The sequence below is a fragment of the Bombina bombina genome, chromosome 10, assembly GCF_027579735.1.
Source record: "Bombina bombina isolate aBomBom1 chromosome 10, aBomBom1.pri, whole genome shotgun sequence".
NCBI lineage: Eukaryota > Metazoa > Chordata > Amphibia > Anura > Bombinatoridae > Bombina > Bombina bombina.
In genome coordinates, this window is record NC_069508.1 from 133,301,163 (window position 1) to 133,318,277 (window position 17,115).

The 17,115-nt window shown below is 42.0% G+C and overlaps 1 protein-coding gene across 1 annotated transcript in view; it reads left to right on the top strand.

The window, feature by feature from the left end:
• Positions 1–17,115, top strand: part of PIGK (phosphatidylinositol glycan anchor biosynthesis class K) — a 539,029-nt gene that overhangs the window by 138,310 nt on the left and 383,604 nt on the right. The window lies entirely within an intron of this gene.

The following is a 17,115-nucleotide window of genomic DNA, read 5'->3' on the forward strand; positions in this document are numbered from 1 at the left end:
TGTGATTGCATTGACAATCATGCAATTTAATTTTCTTTCCTAAGATATGGTGAGTCCACGGCGTCCTCAATAACTGTTGGGAACGTCACTCCTGGCCAGCAGGAGGAGGCAAAGAGCACCACAGTCAAACTGTTAAGTATCACTTTCCTTCCCACAAACCCCAGTCATTCTCTTTGCCTCTGTCAATGGAGGAGGTGAAGTTTTCAGTGTCTGAATTTCTTTGCTACAAGCAAGATTTTATTATTTTTAAAGTCAGAGTAGGTTTGCTCTGATCTTTCCTGTGTTCTGGGTATAGCTGTAATCAATGTCAATCTCTTCAGCAGGGTAGTGGTGGCTTTAAAGCAGTTAGGAACTTGTGAGGTGGGCCTTGCTGCGATTTCCTAACATTGTTGCTGCCCTAAAATAGAAAGCCAGAGTAGGTTTACTCTGTTCCTTCTTTTTCTACAGGTCTCTGTGAGGAGTGGCTTCCTCTCATACCGGCTAGGCTGTCCTCCTGCCAGATGGCTAGATACAGGTAAGTGCCTTTTTTTGTACAGAACCTAAGTCTGCATATATTGTGGGGCTAGAACCTTGTGGAAAGGGGTTAAAAAGGCAGTGGCAGGCACTTTGATACGTGAAGAGACAAAGAGTTAAATTCTTGAAGGGGTTAACTCTATTTTGGCTTCCTGCACTTTTCTAACTTAATTTGACTTTTGGCAACTTATTTCTTGGTTCCGGTTAGGAACTTAGCTCCTTACTGAGTTTTTATTCTGGGGGCGTTTATTACTTTCTGTTCCTGTCGCTGAATGCTACAGGAAACGGTTTCATTTTGGCCCCTTCTCTTCTGTCAGGAAGTGTGCCTTTTACACTAGTGGTGCAACTTCTCTAAAGCCGGTCACATGACCATCGTACGTTCTGGGTTAGTGGTGCAGACGCTGAGTGGAAAAAATCATTCACACTTCAAGAGCACGGCAAGTGCTTCTGATTGCTGTTGCAGAGAGGGGCAGGTGAGCACTTCAGTCATAGACTGAGGTGTGTGTTAGGCAGGGATCCGTATAACAACCTCTTGCTTAGAGCAAAACATCCTTATTGTCTTTGAGTCTTCAGCGGTTTAAAAGCACATAATTTTCACCGCATTTAGTATTTAAAGGGACAGTACTGAATTTTTTTTTTTTTTTAAACTTTTTCTTACATAATGGATCAGGATACTACTACTATGGACACGTATCCTTTGTTTGGAAGGTCAGGTGTTGCCACCAATGCAATTATGTTCCTCTTATATAGAGAGAACTTTAAAAAATAAAGATAAGCTTTTTGTGTCTGAGCCAAATGTCTCTCAGGAAGATGCTGTTCAGGCTTTGTCACAGCCTTCTCCTCAACCGCCCCAAGCCTTAATGGCGTTACATGCAGTGCCCTGTGGTTCCTTTGAATCTCCTGGAGGAGTGTATTTGCAAGCAAAGATTGCCGCCCAGGTATCTTCTGCGATATGAGGCATTAGCTGCCATTCCCATGCTTCAGGGAAAACGCAAGGGTGAAAACTCAGATTCAGAAAGTGTAAGTCCTTGATCTGATGCTGAAGTTGTATCTTTCAGATTTATGCTTGAACACCTCCGTGTTTAGTTAAAGGAGGTTTTGGCTACCTTGGACGACTCCGATACCCCTGTCGTTGTCAACCCTAGGAAATCTAGTAAACTTAATAAATACTTTGAGGTTCCTTCCTCAGTGGATGTGTTTCCCATGCCAGACCGTGCTACGGAAATCATTACACACAGGAATGGGAGAGACCTGGGATTCATTTTCCCCCGTCTCCTGTCTTTAAGAAAATGTTCCCTGTGGCTGCCTCCATTAAGGAGTCGTGGAGAACTACTATTCCTGGCTAAGAAAACTTCTATTCCTATTGAGGATAGCTGCTCTTTTAAGGACCCAATGGATAAGAAACTGGAGTCTTACTTAAAAAAAGATGTATGTTCATCAGGGCCTCCAATGGCAACCTGCAGTGTGTATTGTCACTGTGACTAGTGCGGCAGCCTATTGGATTGACACATTGTCTGAGTCTCTTCAGGCAGAGACTCCCTTGGAGGAGATCCAAGACAGGATTAAGGCTCTTAAGTTAGCCTATTCCTTTATTGCTGACGCTTCTTTGCAGGTGATTAAGTTAGGCGCCAAAATATCTGGTTTTGCAGTATAAACGCGCAGACCTTTATGGCTGAAATCTTGGTCATCGGATGTTCCATCTAAGTCAAAGCTTTTGGTAATTCCTTACAAGGGTAAGACCTTGTTCGGACCTGGTCTGGCAGAAATGATTTCCGATATCACAGGTGGTAAGGGGTCTTTTCTGCAGCAGGACAAGAAGAATAGAATGAAAGGATGTCAGAGTAATTTTCATTCCATTTGTAACTTCAGAGGTAAGCCTTCCCCTCCCGCTTCCAAGCAGGAACAGTCCAAGCTTTCTTGGAAGCCCAGTCAGTCTTGGAACAAGGGGAAGCAATCAAAGAAATCCGCAGCTGAGTCTAAATCAGCATGAAGGGTTTTCCCCTGATCCGGGATCGGATCAAGTAGGGGGCAGACTTTCTCAGTTCTCTCGATTTTGGGTATGAGATGTCCCAGATCCCTGGGCTGTGGACATAGTGTCTCAGGGTTACAGGTTGGAATTCAAGACTTTTCCTCCCAGGGGCAGGTTGCACCTCTCAAGATTATCTGCAGACCAGATAAGAAGAGAGGCTTTCTTGAAATGTGTACAGGATCTTTTCTCCCTAAGAGTGATAGTTTCAGTTCCAGTACAGGAACAGGGTCTAGGTTTTTATTCCAATCTGTTCGTGGTTCCCAAAAAAGAGGGAACCTTTCGTCCTATTCTAGACCTAAAGTGTCTAAACAAATTTCTCAGAGTGCCGTCCTTCAAGATGGAAACTATACGTTCCATTCTTCCCTTGATCCAAGAGGGTCAGTTCATGACGACCATAGACCTGAAGGATGCATATCTTCACGTTCCCATTCACAGGGATCATCACAAATTTCTGAGATTTGCCTTTCTGGACAAACACTTTCAGTTTGTGGCTCTTCCGTTTGGTCTTGCCACAGCCCCCAGAATTTTCTCAAATGTTCTGGGGGCTCTCTTGGCAGTGATCCGGTCTTGAGGAATTTCAGTGGTGCCCTACCTGAACGATATATTAGTTCAGGCGCCATCTCTTCAACGAGCAAAATCTCACACAGAGATCTTGTTGTCTTTTGTTCGTTCCCACAGATGAAAAGTGTATTTAGAAATGAGTTCCCTTGTTCCAGCTACAAGGGTAACTTTCTTAGGGACCATAATATATTCCCTATCGATGACATTTTCTCTGACAGAGGTCAGACGAGTCAAAATTCTTTCTTCTTGTCTCTCCCTAAAGTCTACTGTTGGACCATCAGTGACTCAATGTATGGAGGTAATCCATCCACAGACTTTTCATCCCAGGGAGTGGGAACTCCATCTGAATATGTTATCCAGCTTAACCCTCAAATAGGGGGTGCCGGAGTTGGATCTGATGGTGTCTTGGCAAAATGCCAAGCTCAAAAGTTATGGTTCAAGGTCAAGGGATCCTTTGGCCGCTCTGATAGATACTCTAGCGGTTCCTTGGAACTTCAGGTTGACTTACCTTTTTCCTCCGTTTGCTCTTCTTCCACTAGTCATTGCTCGTATCAAACAGGAGAGAGCATTGGTGATTCTAATAGCTCCTGCTTGGCCTCGCAGGATTTGGTATGCAGATCTAGTGGAGATGTCGTCCCTCCCACCATGGAGACTGCTTCTGAGGAAGGACCTTCTTCTTCAGGGTCCTTTCCTTGATCCAAATCTCGTTTCTCTGAAGCTGACTGCTTGGAGATTGAACACTTAGTTCTGTCTAAGCCTGTTTTTTTTTTTTTTTTGATTCAGTCATTGAGACTATGATTCAGGCTCACAAGCCTGTTACAAGAAAGATTTACCATAAGATATGGTGTAAATATTTCTATTGGTGTGAATCCAAGGGCTACTTTTGGACTAAGGTCAAGATTCGTAAAATTTTGTCTTTTCTCCAGGAAGGGCTGGAAAAAGGCTTGTCAGTTAGTACCCTGAATAGTTGGATATCTGTGTTATTTGTTGTGCTACATAAGCGTCTGGTGGATGTGCCAGATGTGCAATCCTTTTGTCAGGCCTTGGTCAGAATCAGGCCTGTGTTTAAGTCTGTTGCTCCTCCTCGGAGCCTTAACCTTATTCTTAAAGTTTTGCAGCAGGCTCCGTTTGAGCCGATGCATGCCATAGATATCAAGTTGTTATCTTGGAAGGTGTTGTTCCTTATTGCTATTTCTTCTGCTTGGAGAGTCTCAGAGCTCTCTGCCTTACAGTGTGATTTGCCTTATCTTATCTTTCATGCTGATAAGGTGGTTCTTCGTACTAAGTTAGGTTTTCTTCCTAAAGTTGTTTCAAATAGAAACATTATTCAGGAAATTGTTGTTCCTTCTTAATGTCCTAAACCTTCTTCTCATAAGGAACGCTTGTTGCACAACTTGGATGTTGTGCGTGCTCTTAAATTTTATCAGCAGGTAACTAAGGATTTTCATCAGTCTTCTACTAGGTTTGTTTGTTTCTCTGGGAGACGTAAAGTTCAGAGAGCTACAGCTACTTCTCTTTCTCTCTGGTTGAAAAGTATAATTCGTTTGACTTATGAGACTGCTGGACAGCAGCCTTCTGAGAGAATTACGGCTCATTCCACTAGGGCTGTCTCCTCTTCTTGGGCTTTCAAAAATGATTTGCAAGGCTGCAACTTGGTCTTCCTTGCATACTTTTTCCAAGTTTTATAAATTTGATACTTTTGCCTCGGCTGAGGCCTCTTTTGGGAGAAAGGTTCTTCAAGTGGTGGTGCCTTTTGTCTAGGCATACCTATCTTGTCCCTCCCTAGTCATCTGTGTCCTCTAGCTTGGGTATTGGTTCCCAACAGTAATTGTGGACGCGGTGGACTCACCATATCTTAGAAAAAAAAAATTATGCTTACCTTATAAATTTCTATCTTTCCGGATATGGTGAGTCCACAGCCCCGCCCTTTATATTAAGCCAGTTATTGTTTTACTAAACCTCAGGCACCTCTGCACCTTGTGTTGCTTTTTTTCTCCATTTACCTTCGGTCAAATGACTGGGGTTTGTGGGAAGGGAAGTGATACTTAAAGGGACAGTCAAGTCCAAAAAAAGCTTTCATGATTCAAATAGGGCATGTAATTTTAAACAACTTTGCAATTTACTTTTCTCACCAATTTTGCTTTGTTCTCTTGGTATTCATAGTTGAAAGCTAAACCTAGGAAGTTCATATGCTAATTTCTTAGACCTTGAAGGCTGCTTCTAATCTAAATGCATTTTGATAGTTTTTCACCACTAGAGGGCATTAGTTCACGTGTTTCATATAGATAACATTGAGCTCATACACGTGAATTTACCATGGAGTCAACTCTGATTGGCTAAAATGCAAGTCTGTCAAAAGAACTGAAATAAGGGGGCAGTCTGCTGAGGCTTAGATACAAGGTAATTACAGAGGTAAAACATGTATAATTATAACTGTTGGTTATGCAAAGTTGGGGAATTGGTAATTAAGGGATTATCAATCTTTTAAAACAACACAAATTCTGGTGTTGACTGTCCCTCTAAAGATACATTGCAGCTAAAAAAAAGACATTTCTTTTACAAGATATGACAAGTCCACAGATTTCATCCTTACTTATGGGCTATCGCCTCCTGGTCAGCAGGAGGAGGCACAGAGCACCACAGCAGAGCTGTATATATAGCTCCTCCCTTCCCTCCCACTCCAGTCATTCTCTTTGCCTGTGTTAGTGATAGGAAGAGGTAAACTGAGGTGTTAGTTTAGATTCTTCAATCAACAGTTTATTATTTTTAAATGGTGCCAGTGTGTACTATTTTTCTCAGGGCTAGAGCTTCTGGCTTTTCAGCAATGGACTGGGGAGATTCTCACTATGCAGACACGCTCCCATATTGATTGCTGCCCTGCTGATGGTCTTAGCAGATATTATCTAAGATTCTATTTGTCCCCACAGACGTGCTGGAGGTGAGGAAATAGGAACATCTTCATTGTGTGGGACAGCTTCATACTGCGTTCAGCTTTGAGGTATGTACAGTCATTTATTTCTGTGGAGACTGAAGTATCTCAGAACAGACTGGCACTTATTCCCTGTACAGGGAAAGGGTAATCGTTTTGCATTACAGGTTATGTGCATAAGTATTCCCTTTTTTTGTTTGGATCAGTAGCCTAATAAAGGGTTAACCAGGGGCTATGTTTTTACTATGGGCTTGACGCTGGGAGATTAAGGCATGTGCAGCAAAGTATTCTATTTTACTTTGGCGTTATTGGATTAGTGTGTGTTTATGTGAAGGGGCACATTGGTGATTCAAGGTACTTTTATAGGAACCGACACGTTTATTTGCCATGCGGTGCTTGCTGTAACCGGGGACTTTAGTTGCGCCCACGAGGGGCGGGGCTTGAGTTTCGCACGCTCAGGCGCGCATTTTCTATCCGGATCCTGTCTTGGAGCAGCATGTATCTAGGCTCCGGTGTGGCCTAAGTCGCATGTGTTTACAAACTTCACAAGCGACTTTAGGAGCGCCGTCCACGACTATTCAGTGTTTCGTTTCGGGACAGGTAGGCGCCACAGCAGAGCTGTGGTGAGGTGCAAGGGGTTAATTTAGACAGAAATTGCTTGATTCGGTAATACACTTACAGTATACGTTTTTATAAGTCTTAGGGTGTTTCCAAATTAATGCAGCTTATTGCGGTGCAACAAACGCATATACGGCTTTTAATTTTTAAAGAGACAGTAAACCCGTTTTTTTCAGCAACTTTTCTAAAGTGTTTGCCTTTTTAAATTTATTTGGAATTTCAGAGAAAACGACCAATACTGCTATTGCTGGTTTGTTTGTCATGGCTGAACTTCAGGAAAGTACCTGTTCTATGTGTTTAGATGCCAATGTAGAACCCCCTATTACTTTTTGTCCCTCATGTACTGAGAGGGCTTTACAATGTAAAGAACAAATATTCTTTAATGTAAGTATATCTAAGGAGGCTTCTCAGACTGATGAGACTCAGGGTATGCCGCAGCTTTCTCCCCAAGCGTCACAACCTTTAACGCCCATGTTTTTCAACTGCGTCCACTTCATTCACTCTGCAGGATATGGCTGCAGTTATGTCATCCACTCTTACAGAAGTTTTAGCTAAGTTGCCAGTGTTACAAGGCAAACACAGCAGGGCATAGACCCATGTGGTCCCTGCGACTTCTGATGCTTTAATGGCTATCTCCGATATACCTTCCCAGGGCTCTGATTTGGGAGGTAGGGAGGCCCTGTCTGAGGGGGATCTGTCTGACTCAGGAAGTGCATTACCCTCAACAGATTCAGACGTCATGTCCTTCAGATTTAAGCTTGAACACCTCCGGCATTTACTGCAAGAGGTTTTGGTGACTCTGGACGACTGTGACTCTATTGTGGTCCCACCAGAGAAATTGAGTAAAATGAACAAATACTTAGAGGTCCCTTCTTATTCCGATGTTTTTCCGGTTCCTAAGAGAATCTCGGAGATTATTGCTAGGGAATGGGAAAGACATGGTATCCCGTTCTTCCCTTCCCCTATTTTTAAGAAAATGTACCCTATAGCTGACACTGTTCGGGACTCTTAGCAGACGGTCCCTAAGGTGGAGGGAGCTATTTCTACCCTGGCGAAGCGTACGACTATCCCTATCGAGGACAGTTGTGCTTTTAAAGACCCCATGGATAAGAAGTTGGAGGGTCTTCTCAAATAACTTTATATTCATCAGGGGTTTTTATTGCAACCGGCGGCCTGCATTGTAACAGTCACAACTGCGGCTGCTTTTTGGTTTGACGCTCTAGAAGAGTCTCTTAGAACTGAGACCTCTTTAGAGGAAATACAGGACAGAATTAAGGCCCTTAAGCTGGCTAATTCTTTTATTACGGATGCTTCCTTCCAGATCACCAAATTAGCGGCTAAGAGTTCGGGCTTCTTCATCTTAGCAAGAAGAATTTTATGGTTGAAATCTTGGTCTGCGGATATGTCCTCTAAATCCAAGCTTTTGGCTATTGCTTTCAAGGGAAAGACCCTATTCGGGCCTGATTTGAAAGAGATAATTTCTGATATTACGGGAGGCAAGGGTCATTTCCTCCCTCAAGACAAAACATCTAAGCAAAGGGGACGACAGAGTAATTTTCGTTCCTTTTGTAATTTCAAAGGAGTCCCCCCCTCCTCTTCCGCTAAACAGGAAGGGAATTATCCTCAAGCCAAGCTCACCTGGAGACCCAACCAGGCTTGGAACAAGGGTAAACAACCCAAGAAGCCAGCTGCTGCTTCCAAGACAGCATGAAGGGGCGGCCCCCGATCCGGGACCGGATCTAGTAGGGGGCAGACTTCCTCTCTTTGTCCAGGCTTGGATAAGAGACATTCCAGATCACTGGACACTAGAAATCGTGTCTCAAGGGTATCAGTTGGAGTTCAAAAATTCCTTCCCAAGGGGAAGGTTTCTTCTTTCACGATTGTCTGTAGACCAGATAAAAATAGAGGCGTTCTTACGTTGTGTAAAAGACCTCCACTATGGGAGTAATTTGTCCCGTTCCAATACAGGAGCAGGGGCAGGGGTTTTACTCAAATCTTTTTGTGGTTCCCAAAAAAGATGGAATGTTCCCACCCATTTTAGATCTCAAGAGTCTAAACAAGTTTCCCAGAGTTCCATCCTTCAAGATGGAGACTATTCGGACAATTCTTCCATTGATCCAGGAGGGTCAATATATGACTACCGTGGACGTAAAGGATGCATATCTTCAGATTCCTATCCACAGAGATCATCACCAGTTCCTGAGGTTTGCCTTTCTGGACAAACATTTTCAGTTCGTGGCCCTTCTTTTCGGGCTAGCCACGACACCCAGGATCTTCACGAAGGTTCTAGGGTCTCTGCTGGCGGTTCTCAGGGGCATTGCAGTGACGCCTTATCTGGACAATATTCTGATCCAGGCGTCGTCTTATCAGCTGACAAAGTCTCATACCAACATTGTTCTATCCTTTCTAAGGACTCACGGGTGGAAGGGGAATCTAGAAAAGAGTTCACTAATTGCACAGACAAGTGTTCCTTTCCTGGGAACTCTAATAGACTCTATATCCATGAAAATCTTCTTGACGGGAGTCAGAAAGTTAAAGATTCTGAATACATGCCTATCCCTTCAGTCTAATTCTCGGCCATCAGTGGCTCAGTGCATGGAGGTAATTGGATTGATGGTGGCGGCAATGGACATCATTCTGTTTGCTCGTTTTCATCTCAGACCTCTACAACTGAGCATGCTCAGACAGTGGAATGGAGATTAGGCAACTTTGTCTCCTCAGACAGATCTGGATCAGGAGACAAGAGACTCTCTTCTTTGGTGGTTGTCGCCGGATCATCTTTCCCAAGGGACATGCTTCCGCAGACCCTCATGGGGGATAGTGACAGCCGACGCCAGTCTATTGGAACGGGGGTGCAGTCTGGAATTCCCTGAAAGCTTAGGGTGTGTGAACTCGGTCGGAGTCTCTACTTCCAATCAATATTCTGGAGTTAAGAGCAATATTCAATGCGCTTCAGGCTTGGCCTCAGTTGGCTTTGGCCAGATTCATCCGATTTCAGTTGGACAACATGACGACTGTGGCTTACATCAATCATCAGGGAGGAACAAATCAGGGAGGAACAAGGAGTTCCTTAGCGATGACAGAAGTATCCAAGATAATTCGTTGGGCGGAGGCTCACTCTTGTTATCTGTCAGCAATCTACATCCCAGGAGTGGACAACTGGGAAGCAGATTTTTTTGGCAGACAGACTTTTCATCCGGGGGAATGGGAACTCCATCCGGAGGATTTTGCCACCCTGATTCTCAGATGGGGCAGACTGGAGCTGGACCTTATGGCATCTCGTCAGAATGCCAAACTCCCGAGATACGGATCCAGGTCCAGGGATCCTCAGGCCGAACTGATAGATGCCTTGGCAGTGCCTTGGTCGTTCAACCTAGCTTATGTGTTTCCACCGGTTGCTCTCCTTCCCCGGGTGATTGCTCGGATCAAACAGGAGAGGGCTTTGGTGATTCTCATCGCTCCTGCGTGGCCTCGCAGGACTTGGTATGCCGATCTGGTGGGCATGTCCTCTCTGCCACCTTGGAAGCTTCCATTGAGGTAGGACCTTCTCATTCAGGGACCCTTCCATCATCCAAATCTAGTTTCTCTGCAGCTGACTGCTTGGAGATTGAACGCTTGATTTTATCTAAGCAAGGGTTCTCTGATTCGGTCATTGATACCTTGATCCAGGCACGTAAGCCTGTTACTAGAAAGATTTACCATAAGATATGGCGTAAATATCTTTATTGGTGCGAATCCAAGTGCTACTCATGGAGTAAGATTAGGATTCCTAGGATTTTATCTTTTCTCCAAGAAGGATTGGAGAAAGGGTTATCAGCAAGTTTGTTAAAGGGACAGATTTCTGCTTTATCTATTTTGCTACACAAACGTCTGGCAGATTTTCCGGATGTTCAATCTTTTTGTCAGGCTCTGACTAGAATCAAGCCTGTGTTTAGATCTATTGCTCCTCCTTGGAGTTTGAATTTAGTTCTTAAGGTTCTTCAAGGGGTTCCTTTTGAACCTATGCATTCCATAGATATTAAATTATCTTGGAAAGTTTTATTTTTGGTTGCTATTTCTTCTGCTTGCAGAGTTTCTGATCTTTCAGCATTACAATGTTATTCACCTTATCTTATTTTTCATTCCGATAAGGTAGTGTTACGTACCAAACCTGGTTTTCTTCCTAAGGTTGTTTCCAACAAAAATATTAATCAGGAAATTATTGTTCCTTCATTGTGTCCTAATCCTTCTTCTAAGAAGGAGCGTCTGTTACATAACTTGGATGTGGTCCGTGCCCTGAAGTTTTACTTGCAGGCGAATAAAGAATTTCGTCAATCATCTTCATTATTTGTTATTTTCTCTGGAAAACGTAGGGGTCAAAAAGCTACGGCTACCTCTCTTTCTTTTTGGCTGAAGAGTATCATCCGTTTTGCATATGAGACTGCTGGACAGCAGCCTCCTGAAAGAATTCCGGCTCATTCTACTAGGGCTGTGGCTTCCTCATGGGCATTCAAAAATGATGCTTCTGTTGAACAGATTTGCAAGGCTGCAACTTGGTCGTCTCTTCACACTTTTTCCAAATTTTCCAAATTTGACACTTTTGCCTCGTCCGAGGCTGTTTTTGGGAGAAAGGTTCTTCAAGCAATGGTGCCTTCCGTTTAGGTTCCTGTCTTGTCCCTCCCTTTCATCCGTGTCCTATAGCTTTGGTATTGTATCCCATAAGTAAGGATGAAATCCGTGGATTCGTCATATCTTGTAAAAGAAAAGTAAATTTATGCTTACCTGATAAATTTATTTCTTTTACGATATGACTAGTCCACGGCCCACCCTGTCATTTTCTAAGACAGGTCTTTATTTTTGTTAAACTTCAATCACCTCTGCACCTTGGCTTTTCCTTTCTCTTCTTAACTTCGGTCGAATGACTGGAGTGGGAGGGAAGGGAGGAGCTATATATACAGCTCTGCTGTGGTGCTCTTTGCCTCCTCCTGCTGACCAGGAGGCGATATCCCATAAGTAAGGATGAAATCCGTGGACTCGTCATATCGTAAAAGAAATAAATTTATCAGGTAAGCATAAATTTCCTTTTTAATAAAGTAGTTTAGTTTATTTTAATCTCTATAACTACGTTTAATCCTTTCTTCATGGTTAAACAGTCACATCTCTAGTTGAGGATAGGCCGGTGATTGGAGTATATGCACATACGCCTCCTTTTATGGGATTATAGGCAAATCGAAAGTGACTATTTTTTTTATGGGTTTATCAAATTAGCAGGTATTTAAAACATACACCTAGATTACAAGTTTTGCGCTATAGATGGTGCGAAACAAACGCAACAAAAGTTGCGTTATTTCACCCTCCATAGCGCTGCCATTACAAGTTTCATAAAAGCCGCCTTGTGCGTGCGATATGGTTTGCGATGAGCTCCATACCGCACAAAATACAAGCGCTGCTTTGACGTGCTTGTGCACTCTTTCCCCATAGACATCAATGGGGAGAGAGTGTTGGGAAAAAAAAGTAATACCTGTGATCGTGTAATGAAAAGCTCCGTAACGCAACCCCATTGATGTCTATGGGGAAAAAAAGTTACGTTTAAACCTTACACCCTAACATAAACCCCACTTTTAAACACCCCTAATCTGCTGCCCTCAACATTGCCGACACCTAGATAAAGTTATTAACCCCTAATCTGCCGCTCCTGACATCACCACTAAAATAAATTTATTAACCCCTAATCTGCTGCTCCCGATATCGCTTCCACTATAATAAAGTTATTAATCCCTATTTCCCCACTCCCCAACATCGCCCACACTATAATAAAGATATTAACCCCTATTCCGCAGCTCCCCGACATCACTGCCACTAAATACATTTATTAACCCCTAAACCTCTGGCCTGCCACATCACTCTCACTAAATAAACCTATTAACTCCTAAATCGCCAGCCCCTCCCACCGCAAAAAAACTTAAACTATTAACCCCTAAACCTAACAAACCTAATACTAACCCCCGACGATGCACTTTTCCAGACATCCATGCGGCGAGGTCTTCATCCATCCAGGCAGTGTCTTCTGTCTTCATCCAGGCGGTATCTTCTATCTTTATCCCGGCGTTGTCTTCAATCTTCATCCAGCGGCGAGGAGCGGGTCCATCTTGAAGACATCCGGCGTGGAGCATCCTCTTCATACGGTCCCTGCTGTATACTGAATCTTCAATGCAAGGGAACCTTTTCATAATGGCGTCCCTTGCATTCCTATTTGCTGATTTGACTTTTTAATTTCAAATCAGCCAATAGGATGAAAGCTACTGAAATCCTATTGGCTGTTCAAATCAGCCATCAGGATGAGAGCTACTGAAATTCTATTGGCTGATTTGAATAGCCAATAGAATTTCAGTAGCTCTCGTTCTATTTGGCTGATTTGAACAGCCAATAGGATTTCAGTAGCTCTCATCCTATTGGCTGATTTGAATTTCAAAAATTGGATGAAGACCTCGCCGCCTGGATGTCCGGACTTCAGAAACTGTAAGTGGATCGTTGGGGGTTAGTGTTAGGGTTTTTTAAACTTTTTTTTTTTTTTTTTTTTAGATTAGGGTTTGGGCTTTTCTTCAAAAAGCTGAACGCCCTATAAGGGCAATGCCCATACAAATGCCCTTTTCAGGGCAACGAGTAGCTTAGGTTTTTGTTAGGTTTTTTTATTTTGGGGGGTTGGTTGGGTGCTGGGTTTTACTGTTGGGGGAGTCTTTTTTTTTTCAGGTAAAAACGCTGATTTCTTTAGGGCAATGCCCTACAAAAGGCCATTTTAAGGGCTGCTGGTAGTTTATTGTAGGCTAGGGTTTTTTTATTTTGGGGGGGGGTTATTTTCTTAGTGTTATTAGATTAGGTGTAATTGTTTTTATTTTGGATAATTTCATTTGTTATTTTTTTGTAATTTAGTATTTTTTATTTTTTCTAATTGTAGATTTTATTTTTTTAGTAGTTTTAGGTTTTTTTAATGTGTAATTTAATTTATTTAATTGATAGTTATTTTAATTGTAATAAAATAGTCATATTAGTTTAATTTATAGTTTAAACTTGGGTTTTTTAATTTCACAGGTAAGTTTTTTTATTTTAAGATAGCGATCTTGTAATTTTAATTGAACGTTAGGGGGTTGTTAGGTTTAGGGGTTAATAGCTTAATTTAGTTTTTTTGATGTGGGGTTTAGGGGTTAATAGGTTTATTTAGTGGCAGTGATGTGGGAGGCCAGAGGTTTAGGGGTTAATAACTTTATTTAGTGGCGGCGATGTCGGGAGCGGCGGAAAAGGGGTTAATATCTTTATAGTGTGGGCGATGGGGTGCGGGGGAATAGGGGTTAATAACTTTATTATAGTGGTGGCGAAATAGGGGTTTATACGTTTCATTAGTGGCGGCGATGTCGAGAGCGGCAAATTAGGGATTAATAGGTTTAACCCTTCGAGTGCTAAGCACTTTCCCACCTGGGTGCTAAGCTGATTTAATTTATTTTTTTATTTTTTTGTTTATTTTTTCCAGATCCCCTTTCCAATGGTGATTACCTTTCCAATGGTGGGTTGACAGAGGGGGACTGTAGCTTCTTAGATGCCTGGGATACAGGCTTCTAAGCAGCATGCACCCTTTCCCTATACTTTGTATTGACAAATTGTTAATAAAGTTGCGCCGTGACGTCACCGTGCAAAACGTGATGCACCCGCGATGCCTGTCACTCTACAGACACGATCGGCCGGGTTAGGACCGGTTGGCACCCCCCAGATCTCCCTCAAGGTGGGAGAGTGCTACTGACGGCCCTTGTCAGGGCAATAGGTAGTTTAGGTTTTTTAGTGTTAGGTTCTTTTATTTTGGGGGGTTTGGTGGGTGTGGGGGGGGGTTTACTGTTAGGTGGGACTTTGTGTATTTTTTGTAAAAGAGCTGATTATCTTGGGACAATGCCTTGCAAAAAGCCATTTTAAGGGCTACTGGTAGTTTATTCTTAGAGTAGGGGGTGGTTTTATTTTGGGGGGTTACATAGGGATTAGGTATAATTTTTTTTAAATTTTGTTTTTTATTTTCTGTAATTGTATCTTAAAGGGGCAGTCTACACCAGAATTTTAATTTTTTATAGACTGTCCCTTTAATTTATACTTAGTTTATTTTTATTTTTAAAGTAGTGTTAGTTTTTTTTTTTTTTTTTAATAGTAACTTTAGTATTTTGTAATTTAGGTAATTTGGGTTAATTTAAGGGGTGTTAGGTTAGGAGGTGTTAGGCTAGGGGGCTTAGTGATTGATTTATTTGCTTTGTTGGCTTTGGCGGTTTAGGGGTTAATACTTTAATAGGTAGTTTGTGTTGTGGGTTAATGGCGGATTAGGGGTTAATACTTTTGATAGGTAGTTTGCGATGTTGGGGTTGGCGGATTTAGGGGTTAATAATTTAGTTATTACTTGTGGTGTGGGTTTGATGGCGGATATAGGGGTTAATAGTTTAATTGGGCTTATTGCGTTGTTTTAATACTTTTTTTTTTTTTTTTTTTTTTTATTAAATTTTTATTGAGATTCATTCAAGGTATACAAACACACATGTCAAAATAAGTTGTAGAAGTAAGGTTACAGAATGTAAAATGATTTTCATAAATCAAGTTATCCTTGAACAGAAATACAATATAACATCAAACTGTAATATGCACAATTAATACCCACCAAACTATAAGCCCTCTAAAAATAAACCTTTTAAGGCCACTCTTGGGCCTCACATGATCATACAATAAAATATAACAGTATAGAAGGCCACAATGATCCGTAGGAGATCACTTTTGGATCTCAAAGTATGAATCTGCATTTTTTACTATATAAAGTATGATAATATGGTACTAGTGATTGTATATAGACAACAATATATACTGTCCAATTATATGCAATAGAGAATGGGGTTACTATAGGGCTTATTGTCCTATGCTCACAACGTGAGCCCACTGGAGTAAGGGGAGGGAGGGGAATAAATAAGTATAAATGCTATGGAGGTTTAGTTGCTACAATGGAGCTATACATATGCGCATATAACAGAACTTAGAAATCTAATACAAGCAATGTAGGGTAACGGTGTTACTGATGTCTATGTTGAGATAGTTCTCCTAATATCCATTACTCTCGCACGAGTATTGTCTCAGTTATCGGAAAGAGCAATGGCTGATTCACAGGAATACCTATAGGGCGTAGAGTAAATTGTGGTTGCTTAGGCCCCCATGTATCTAAACTACCTTCAGCATATCAATTAAACAATTCTTATATGAGTGGAATCAAGCTAGCACACTGAAAAAAAAGGCTATGTAAGATTCAGGAGTTATTAGGATGAGCGGTCAGGTTTCTCTCAATAATCATTGCTAAAACAATGTCTATGTACTTATCCTTCACCCTGCATGGAAAGCCACACCACCCCGGCCGCTGGCAGTATGGTATCCTTCACATAAAAGGAGAAACTAGAGTCACAAGTGTGTTGGTCTATGTGAAACCCAAGTTAACCAGTTAATGTGAACATCAAACATAGAGATCTCCAAAATCCCAACATAGCTTACTTAAATAACTTAGAGAACCACTTCCTCAAATATTGTGAATTGGCTAATGCCTTATTATACTTATTATCTGACAGGGAAGACCTATAGTGGTAATTCAGATGTTATTAGAGCCCTCAATGTATGTCTGAACCAATATATCCATATGCTCAAGATATAATGATCATGTACCTATCAATGGGAAAGAACCAATAGACAAAGTGTATTACCTGCTGACCTGTGACAAAATGTTATAATGAAGATTATCTTAAAGAGGCAAATGCCATAAGTGAACTATGTGAAGGAGAACTAGAACCAATTAGCGTAACATAACCCCACAATGATAAGTTGTGGCCCCTGGTGTGTATCTTTAATGTCAGAGAACAGGTAACAAACTATAAGAACATCAAATATACATATAAACATTAAAGTGGTAATTACTAATTGCAGAATAATGCAGGCAGGCCAATCAGGCAAATAAGCCATCATAAATGGTAGGACCTGATCAAAATCAGAGAAGCAGACTACAAAGGAGTGATATAGTTAAGCGAGCCATTATCCAATGCCACGCTTATATTGTCTCTTTAAGGTCGCTGATGAAAGTTGTGGAGGCCCTGCAGAATCATGTCTCTCAATGGCTTCAGTCTGAGAATCTCTTCTCAGCCTGTGTGTCTGAACTATAATCCACCAGTAGTTTAGGTAACTAGGGTCTAATGGAGTCTCTCCTGTCGATGTCAGCACAAACCTTACAACTGGGAGTTTTCTGGTTTCCTCCGGACTGATGTCGGTACAGCCAACTATGCACACTGAGTCCATTCCGAGACCCTTGGTGACTGCCGTAAGTGTCATCATAAGTTCAACTCCACCATTTCGGGGCTTGCGTGCAGATAGCCTCAGGGACAGGAGACCCTTCTTATCCGTGTGAGGCTTTATCGTAGATCCGGGATTAAGTAGG